Consider the following 9740-nt stretch of genomic DNA (forward strand, 5'->3'; position numbering starts at 1 on the left):
GTGGGAGTTCTGTCTTAGTGAGGCTTCCCCCTTTTGTTGCAATGGTGGCTTTTATAGCATTGGTCTCTTAGAGGGAGCCTGGTACTGCCCTCCTCTCATTCAGCCCCTCCCCTGCCCAGGTACATCCACTACCACTAGTACTGTTGGTCAGTATTCAAGAGTCTTTATTAGACAGGAGATGGGACTTCCATCTCAGAGGAATCTCAGCTCAGACAACACAGGAGAAACCAGGACGGGTGGGATGGACAGCTTGTAGACCCGGGAGCAATGGTGAAGCAAAGTGTTATCCCAGGTGGCTCCAGATACAGTGGGCTGCCCAGGCTGGAGACTAGGGCCTCCCCACTTCTCTCTGGCTCAAAGGCTTCTTGAAAGAGCTCTTCAGCTTGCTAGAGTTTAGCCTTATCTTTCAGTCAATCAGGACGGCTTCTCAGAGGGAACCCAAGCCAGCTGGGTGAAGTAGGTTCTTCTTTTGGTCTGAAAAGAAAAAAAATGTCAAGATTGAAAAAGGTTCTCTTTGGATGGAGACCTTAGCAGGAGGCAGAGGGCAAGTGTTCAGTGACTAGGAAACGCAAGAGACCAGGGAGGGCTCCATGTAAAAGGGGGCCACCATGACAATGGATGAGTCTAGGAGCGTCTTCTAGGTGCTCTACGCAGGGCCATGGCAGGGGTTGTGTGTGTGGAGGGGGAGGCAGAGAGGGCATGCCCAGGGCAGGAGCTCAGATCCCAAACAGGTGAGAGGCTAGGCGGTGGCCCAGGGCACTTGCTTCAGGAAGACAGAAAGCATACTTCCTTGGCTCGGGACAAACCTGGGAAGATTTTGGTGACCTCTACAGCTCCCGTGGCCTCTTCCCCAGTCCTGTCTTTAACCTGCAAGGACTGTTTCAGCATTCCTTTGACTTCACTCCTGCACCTGAGAAGGAGCGCCCCTTCCTCCCCTGAGAACATGCAGAGAAGGCCCCCCCTCCCCAATCTGGCCGTCTCTCCTCTCAGTCCCTCCGATTGTGTTTGGAACACGTTCTGCAGGAAGTCAGCACAGGGGAGGGAGACAGCATATGCTGTGGGAGCCACCAAGTCCCATTTGAAGCCCAGCCCAACTTACTAGTCCTGTGACTTGGGGCTCTGATTATGCCTTTGTAAAGCGGGGACAGTAGCACCAGTTTTCAGGACCGTTGGAAGATTAACTGAGACAATGGCTAGGAAAGGGCTTACACAAGCAAGTGGGTGCCAGATCAAGGTCAGTCCCTTCCTTCCTGGGGTGGAGGGAAGCTGTGCCTAGAAGAATAAAAAGAATAAAATCAATAGGGGCTACACAGAAATCAGGTGTCAGAAGCACAGCTGTGGGCACAGCATTCCTTTCCTGCCCCACCCGGAGTTGGGAGCCCCGAAAGTTCTCCTCACCCGACTTCTCCAACAGCTTTAAAATCTGAGAAGATGGGCTTCCCTCGTGGCGCAGGGGTTGAGAGTCCGCCTGCGAATGCAGGGGACGCGGGTTCGTGCCCCGGTCTGGGAAGATCCCACATGCCGCGGAGCGGCTGGGCCCGTGAGCCATGGCCGCTGAGCCTGCGCGTCCGGAGCCTGTGCTCCGCGGCGGGGGAGGCCGCGACAGTGAGAGGCCCGCGTACTGCAAAAAAAAAAAAAAAAAAAAAAAAATCTGAGAAGAGAATTTCAGAAAGAAATTCTTTCTGAAATTCTAGGCCACACCGCTGCGCTGCCCATCTCTGCTCAGATCAGTGTCACCTTCCTCCTACCTAGACTCTCAGACTTTCCAGACTTGCCTCCTTCCTCCCTGTCCCACCTCCTCCTTCCCTTCCCTGCCCCCAACCCCACCTTTGCCAGTCCCTAACCTTGACCTTGACCATACTATGGAGGGGTGGGGATGGGAGGTCTGCCTCACCCATCAAACTGGAAGCTCCCCAAAGGTAGGGACTCAGTCTCCCTCAAACCTGGGCTCCTTGAGGCCTGTGTCCCTGACGCCCTCTGGCCCTATTCCCAGCCTGGGCTGGCTCCCAGAGGCCCCGAGGTGAGCCAGCTGCCCCTCAGTGCCCGCTAAGTCTGTTAGCATCACCCTCCACAGCTCTCTTTCCCCTCCTTGCTCCAGATCCTCAGCCTGTCTGGGAACCCTGCTAGCCCCAGGCTGGCTGGATTTGGGGGAACAGCAGAGGAAACTGGTGTCTGTCAGGGCCTGGGAAGGGGTGGTAGATGAAGCCCAGCGCAGGGCCCTCCTCTGGGTGGGGGAGGAGGAGTCCAGATGGAACAGTCTCCGCCTGTTACACCCTCCCAGCTCCAGACAGAGGGAGCATCTCCTAGCAACCGTACAGTAGCAGGGGGCTGGGAAGAGGGTGGGGGCTGGGAAAGCGGGGCGGTGAACAGTGATATCGTAAATTATCCCTAGCCCCTCCCTACCAGCCCACCCTTCCTCAGTTGAGAATGGCCTCCTTTCTCTCTCCACCTGCTCCTCATTCAGGATTCCCTTGCAAAGCTGGCCCCTGCTCAGTGCCCCTTATAGGTGCCCCTCTAGCTCAAGGTGACCATTCTCAGCCTTCTGCTTGAGCTACAGAAGGAGGGAATTCTTACCCTCCCAGGATCTCTCAGGGACCCTGCTGGAACGTCCCCAGTGGCTGGAGGGGGAGACTGCCTTCCACCCCCACTGCACCCGAGCTAGAAGACTATCACTACTTGCCAATGGTCTCTGGCTCCTGCCTCTCTCTTTGGGTGGGGATGGGGGCAAGGAAGGGAAATTTCAAAGCATTTGTGACACTGACTCCACTTCTCTAAACAAAAGCTTTTAGACTTGGGGCCTCCAAGTCTTTAAGGGGCACTTGGGCCCCTCATCAATCTGGCCAAGTCTCAGTTTCCCTATCCCAACAGCTGGAGTCCGGGAAGCTCAATAAAGTGACTAAACCTGGGTGGCAGTTCTTCCTTACCTCTCCAATTAGCCATGTCAAGCCAAGGGTCAAAGAACTGGTACTTCAGCAGTACAGATCTTGGTTAGACACTGGAAAGGACTTCCCAAGACAGCAGTAAGCAAGATCATGGAATTTCCTGGTTGGAGAGAGGAAAAGTCCGTCAAAGAAACAGGAAACTGAGTGGGAACCCCTTAAACTTTGTCTCATTAATGCTTTCTTAGCCATGTTAAATAACACATAGACAGTATTTAGCAGAGCCTGACATATAGTAAGCCTTGGTTTTGGCTATTTTTAAAAATCATATATTAATATGATTTTTTATTGGGTGGATATCAAGAGGAGAGATAAATCCCCTGGAGACCTATCTCCCATCCTCCAGGAACCCCATGGGAAAATCCAGATATGAGATAGTGCCCCAAGTACAAGATGGCAGCCAATTGCCATGGTAACAGCAGAAGAAGGAGTCTGGTTGGTTGCGGGGGCAGTGCCGGGAAGCCAGCTGGTGCCAGATGGACAAACCCAGCAGAAGGTAGCCCCAGCTGGGTGAAGCTCATGACCCTGTGCCCAGGGCTCTCCCTCCATATGCCAGCTTCAGCCTGTCCCTTCCCTCCAGGCCTAAAGGCTCCATTGCTATCTGTGGGGATTCCTCCTCGAGACTCTTGCTTGTACAACAAGGGATGACTGCTCAGAGACAAAAGACCCTCCTGCTCAAAGTCTCCCTGGCCCACCAGCCGAGAGGTCTAAACTGGTCTGAATTTAGCTCACTCCTGACAGTGCTGAGGAACCTTAAAATCAGGGACTTGGGAGGGCCCTAAGTGGCAAGGCTTGGAGGTACCATTTTGTACTCGTTCCGTGGAGGGTCACAATGTCTGGCTAAGGTTCCCTCTGGAGAGCATTGAGACGAGGGAGCAGAGTGGGTTAGGACAATGAAGGGAAATCGAGCTTCACTCCACCCCTCCTCTCTTCCCGGAATGGCTGGACAGTATTCACACAGAGCCAGTGGGAAGTTCTTCCTGAGAAGGATGAAAGAAGCCATGGTCGTGGAGTCCCTTTCACCACATAGCTGTTAAAAACAAGTGCCTCCCAAACCTGTCTCAGCAAGCTGCTCACCTGCTCGAGACCAGGGAGCTCCAGCCAGTCCGCGGAGCCCAGCCACGCTTCCCAGACAGGGCTCCATCACGTTCTGCACCCAGAGTCCCTTCACTCTCCTCCCCAGCAACCCACTCCCTCATTTCCAAACTCTGGAAGCCTTCCTGGATTGTCCCCATCTGCCTATCGTGGCCCCTCGAACTCTGTGTCCCTCAGCATTTAGAATGGGCACTGGACATCTGCACACAGCCTTGAAAACACTTTCATCCACACCGACCTATTTGATCCTCAGGGTAACCACGGAAGGAAGTTAGGATCCAAAGACGTTAAGTGACTTGCCTAAGGCCACCCAGCTAGTGAGGGAGGGAAGACAGAATTTGTATCGTGACCAGCCTGTCCTATTCCAGAGTCGAAAACCAAAACCTCCTTCTTCTGTTGTTCTTCCTATGGCCAGAGGCCCTCTTATCAAATCTGTGAGCAACCTGTCAGCTGAGGTGTGTCCACTGTCATTCTACCGCTTCCAGTGCCCCAAATCCAAACTTTTATGAGCAGGGATGGTGTACCCAACGGAGGGTCGGAGGTAGGGGAGAAGGTCTACCCACACTGCCAATTAGCATAAGTGACACTGAGGCCAGGCAAGGAGAGAAACCTCCCCTGGGTGTGGAGACCGAGGGGACCTTGGACTCCTTTTTGGGCTCTGGTCAGTCTTGATCCCAACATAGCCCTCCCTGGACGGGGAGCTCCGTGCAGAGCTGGAGGGGACTCTTATGCTGGAAGAAGAGAGAGGCTCCGGGCGGGGCCAGCCGTAGAGGTACTATGGGAGGGCACGTACAGTTGGGGAAGGGAGGCTAGACAGGCCTGGCAGGATCGGAGATACACCTGGAAAGACATGGGGAGGGAGCAGGGGCAGAGCCTTGGTGCTGGAGAGGAGCCTGTCCTGGGAACGGCTCTACCATGGATGGCCTCACTGTGAGACCTGGCCAAATCTCAGCTTCTGTTTCCTGCCAGGACCTGGCTAAAGCTTGAGGCCACCCCTCACCCTCCCCTCCTCCAACCCCATTCCAGCCCACTCCCAGTGGGCCCCGGGAGCTAAGCCCCCGCACCTGACATGGCCACTTCCACGGCTACTCACAGAGAGGTCTTTGTGCAGAGGCTGCGCCTGGGGGAGGGGCGGTAGGCGGCACACCCACTTACATTCCACCCTAGTGGCCGGCAGTGGCATCGTCATCTCCTCAGCTGTCTCTCCAGCCTCTCACCCCTTCTCTAGGAAGAATCTCCTCGGAGCCTTGGCCCACCCCTGGACCCTCCCTTACCCCTTCTCCCACTCCCTCCTCCAGGAAGTTTCCAGGACTGAACTTCTCTGTTCTTCACTCCAGTCCCCAGAGGTCCATCTCCTGTCCTGACCTCAGGGCACTCACTTGTGCTGGGGACCAACCTTGGCTTCTCCACGTCTCTTCCCAGGGAGCTCCCCTGAGCCTGCCCGACCGTGCAGGTGTGTGTGGCCGAGAGGAGTGAGGGTGATTCTAGAGGGGGAGAGGCAGAGACCCTTCTTCGGGTGGCTCCCACTCCTTTCACATTCCTCTCTTTGTTCAGAACCAGCCAAGAGCCAGTTAAGTATCTGGTTGGTGCTGGGCTCAGTGGGCAGCTAGATTCGGGTTTCCCCCTTCATCCTGGAGGTGGTTCTGTGCTGTCCCTGAGCCATACTCTGCACTCAGCACCTCTGAGGCTGTCAGCTAACTGCCCAGTACCCCTATCAAATCCAGTCTCCCTGGAGAAGCACATAAGGCTCCTAATAACTGAACTTCTGCCTCCATTTCCCATCTCCTCCCAGTCAGACTCCCTCTGAGGGACGCTCTAGTCGCCTGACATCACATGCTCTTCCCTACCTCCTTGCCTTCACATACGCTGTCCACTCCCCACCACGCACTTCGTCAGACGCCTTAGACGGTTAGCCCCTGCTTAACTTTGATCACTTTTATTCCCTTTATTTTATCACTTATCTTTTGGCCCCCTCCAGGAAGCCTTCCTTAACTCACCTAAGGTGTCCCAGGGCTCCGGCCCCCATGCTGCCACAGCACCTTGTATAAGTCTTCAGGACAGCAGCCTTTACACTGTCTTGTAATTATTCGTGTCTGCCTCCCCCACCAGGCTGCTAGGCCCTCAAAGCAGCTTCCACCTTCCTCTTCGACATAGCATCTGGCACACAGTAGGCACCCAATAAATGCCTGTTCAGTGAATGAGCTGACATGGAGATATGGGTAAGGGAAAGGAAGGCATGGATGTGAGAAGCGCTACCGAGGACGAAGTGATGGGTTCTGATGTGACTGATCTGGATGAAGGGGAAAGGAAGGAGGCAAATCCAGGATAATGCTGGGGATTTGCACCTGAGGACCTAGAAGTGTAATGATGCTATTGATAGAGGTGGGGAAGCAGGAATGTAGCACAAGACTTAAAGCACAATGCTGAGTGAGGAAGCATCTGAATGCCCTCCCTGTGTTTGGGGAATGGCCATCTCATGAGTTTTGGAAGGAGGTTGTACTTATAAGCCACTACAGAAGCCAAAAGCACAGGTACTTTCCCTGGTTTCCTTGCAGCTAGGGCCTGGTCATGCGGTCCAGGCTTAGCCAATCAGATGCACCACTCCAGTCTGATCTGGGAGCTAATGACAGGACCACAGTAGTTAGGGTGCAAATCTGGAGTTTAGAGAAATGAGTGAGCGTTTATAATTCCAAATGATGGTTGAAATGATAAAAGTGAAAGAGCATGAGTGGAAAGGAAAAAAAAAAAAAGAGCTGATAGCAGAACTTTGGGAAACAATTCTGACTGGAGAACTGATCTACCCAGAGGACTGAATGACTAGAACCCAGAATGAATAATCAGGGATATAACAGAAGAACCAAAGGCCAAAGGAGAAGACATCAGTATGAAATGGATATCAGTAGGAAATGTTCCACAGAGGTCACCAGGCTTGAGCAAGGGCCATTTGGTCCGGTTGAAGAGTCTGTGTGAGAGGCTGGAGAGGGCACAGGTTTCACCAGTTATGAAAGTGGAAGCCAGACTGATGGGCTGAGGAGAGAAGACTTGGAACTTCACCTCAAGTACATAGCGAGGAGCCCTTCACAGACCCCAGAGAAACCCTCAAACTGACAGATAATCCTGCCTGCCCACACCTTACCCTCTCCCCCTCCTTTTCCTGCTGATACTCCCAGTTCTGATTCTTCCTGTATTTTTTTTTTTACGCTTTTCACAGTCCTCCAATTTCTCTAACCACTGGCACCCATGAGGGGTCTGGAACTAAACTCAACACAGAGGCCTCTCTACCACCTCTGATCGTATGTGAGGTTCATGTCTCTTCTGGGGCTGCCATCCCTCATCTCTCCCTCCTTCCTTCTCTCCCCATCCTCTTCTCACAATTCCACTAGTAGGAAGATTCAACAATGTTCCTGGTCAGCCAGAAGGTCCTTCTTATGGTCTCACCTCCCTCCCTGTCCACCAACCAAGGCTGGCTCTCAGCCCACACCTGTCAGAGGCGGCCATTTTATAGGCGCCAGCTACCTAAGATGGTGGCCTCCCTCTCTCCCTCTGCTTCCGTTCCCACAGCTTGCCTCCTACCCTTGCCCCTTTCTTTCTGAAGCCTGAGCCCAACAAGGTGGGGGGCCAGGCTAGGGAGCCAAGGCCGGAGGAAGCAGGACAAAAAAGGACAGAAAAGCCGGCCCCTTGGCATCTCTCCTTGGCATTTGAGTCTAGCATAGGGAGGGAGGGCAGAAGGGAAGAAAGAAAGTAGTGTGAGTTTTTATTTCTGTCTTCTTCCTGCCACCTCCCCCTCCAACACATACACTTTGATGAAAACAAAATCTCTCCCCTTTTCTCTCTTCTCCAACCCCCCTCCCCATTTTTCCTGGCTCCTACCAAGAGCCTCCTGGAATGCAAATGAGTTGTATTATGCAAATGTATGCAAATCAGGCTTAACAAGCGGAAGGAGGGGGCAGAATGCCTAATGAGTAATGGCGGAGGGTACAGATGGAGGGTGGCAGGAATGACCCCATCTTCTCTGTTCCCACAGCCTGGGGGCTTGCTGGGGGTAGTGAGGTGTCCTTCACTTCTGGGAAAGAGTAGGGGAAGGCACCGTTGCTTCAGCTGAGAAGGCCTAGGATGGCCTTGGCTATAGGTGAGGGACAGGAGAGCTTGGGGGGAGACAGGGTTAAGTACAAGGGACTCACTTACACAACCTTGCCCAGAGACTCTGGAGGTACCAGCCTCCCTGCCTGATGGCTGAACCTTCAGCTGAAAAGGGTGATGCTTATGCATGCCATGGCTTGTGCATCAGAAAGGAGGATTCCCAAGGGAAGATTCCCAACCAGACCCAGGTTCTTCCTGGGTGGGGGGGGTGTGTGTGTGTGCAAGCTGTCTCTCTTTGTGCTTTGGAAGGTGGGGGTTGGGGTGGTTGCCATGGCAACATACCATGGAACACCCACTTCCCCAACATCCAGCCCCAGAGGACCTAGAGAGTTGGGAGGGATAATGGATTGACACCCCCTGATGCCCCCACCACCTGGCACTGCCAGCCGGAGATGGCGGCATCAAATCCTAGAAAGAATGGTCCCTTTGTTTCCAGGCTTACGGTGTTGGGGGAGCAGGACTGGGCACACAGAAGGGCCTTTCCCAGGCCCCATTCCAGTTTGCATGACTCTTGCCGGCCTCTGGAGACTCCTTGTGGCCATCCACTGGCCTCTTTGCCCTGGCAGGTTGTTGCCCCCTTGCCTTGTCTCCCATGGGCTTACCAGCTACTGCTAGGTATGCCTTCCCCTGTGCTTCTCTCTGAGGCCTCCCTTCCCAGCCTTCTCAGACAGAGAGAGCAGTCAGTTCCATCTCTTCCTGGCTTGTGTGGACACACCTCACATGTCTGGACATGAATCCTGTCTTTTGTATGGGGGCAACCTGTGAACTCTACCTAACTGCAATAGGGCTGCTCCACCCAACTCAGGCAGGGAGACTCCTTAAGGAGGTATCAGACACAATAAGAGGGCCAGGCTGGAAACCGGGAGCCTGGATCTTGGCCTTTCCACTAACCAGCTGAGTGACCTTGGTCATACCTCTTGCACTCTCTTGGGAATCTGTAAAATGAGGGCTATAGAGCTGATGCTATCTAAGGCTCTGCCTGATCCATACACTCTGTACCTTACATGAGCTTTGGTTAAATTCTTCCTGAAATTTAACCCTCAACCTCCCTACTACTGGAGCCCTCTCATTCAGACTCCCCAAAGTGGACAAACCCAGTTTCCTGGAGACAGAATGGCAACTGCCCTCAGTCTTTTCCTCTCCCTGAGACTCAACAGCTGCCTGCAAACAACTCCCCAAAATTAAAAATTCTAGAGTCTTTGATATATAACCGTGCAGACAGGATCCCCTCCTAACCCTCCCGAAGGGGGTCAAGCACAGCCACCGCACTCACCGCCTGGGAGCTGTCCGTGGTGCTGGATACGGCTCTGCTGCCCTTGTGGAGGAAAGAGGGCGGGAGGGTGGTGGAGATCCCACCCACCCACCCACCCCAGACGAGAAGCTAAAGGGAAGAGAAGAAGCAGAAACATTTGGAAACAGCAAGGAAAGGGGCAGATGTATTTCTGAAGACAGTTTCTCCTCCCTGAAGATCTCCAAATAGCCAATACTACTTTGGGGGAGGAAGAGATCAAGAGTCAATGAAACTCTGAAACTCACACTCCTTCATCCCTAATGATTTAAGTGTCC

The 9740-nt window shown here is 53.6% G+C and overlaps 1 long non-coding RNA gene across 1 annotated transcript; it reads right to left on the reverse strand.

The window, feature by feature from the left end:
* Positions 1-213: 213 nt before the first annotated feature.
* On the reverse strand, positions 214-1536 carry LOC116739554. Its single transcript, XR_004345632.1, has 3 exons — positions 1399-1536; positions 1210-1272; positions 214-474 (listed from the first exon to the last, which is right to left on the reverse strand). It is a non-coding gene; the product is annotated as an uncharacterized LOC116739554 (long non-coding RNA).
* Between the last annotated feature and the right edge of the window lie 8204 nt (positions 1537-9740).

This window comes from Phocoena sinus, chromosome 1 (genome assembly GCF_008692025.1).
Source record: "Phocoena sinus isolate mPhoSin1 chromosome 1, mPhoSin1.pri, whole genome shotgun sequence".
NCBI classification, from domain to species: domain Eukaryota; kingdom Metazoa; phylum Chordata; class Mammalia; order Artiodactyla; family Phocoenidae; genus Phocoena; species Phocoena sinus.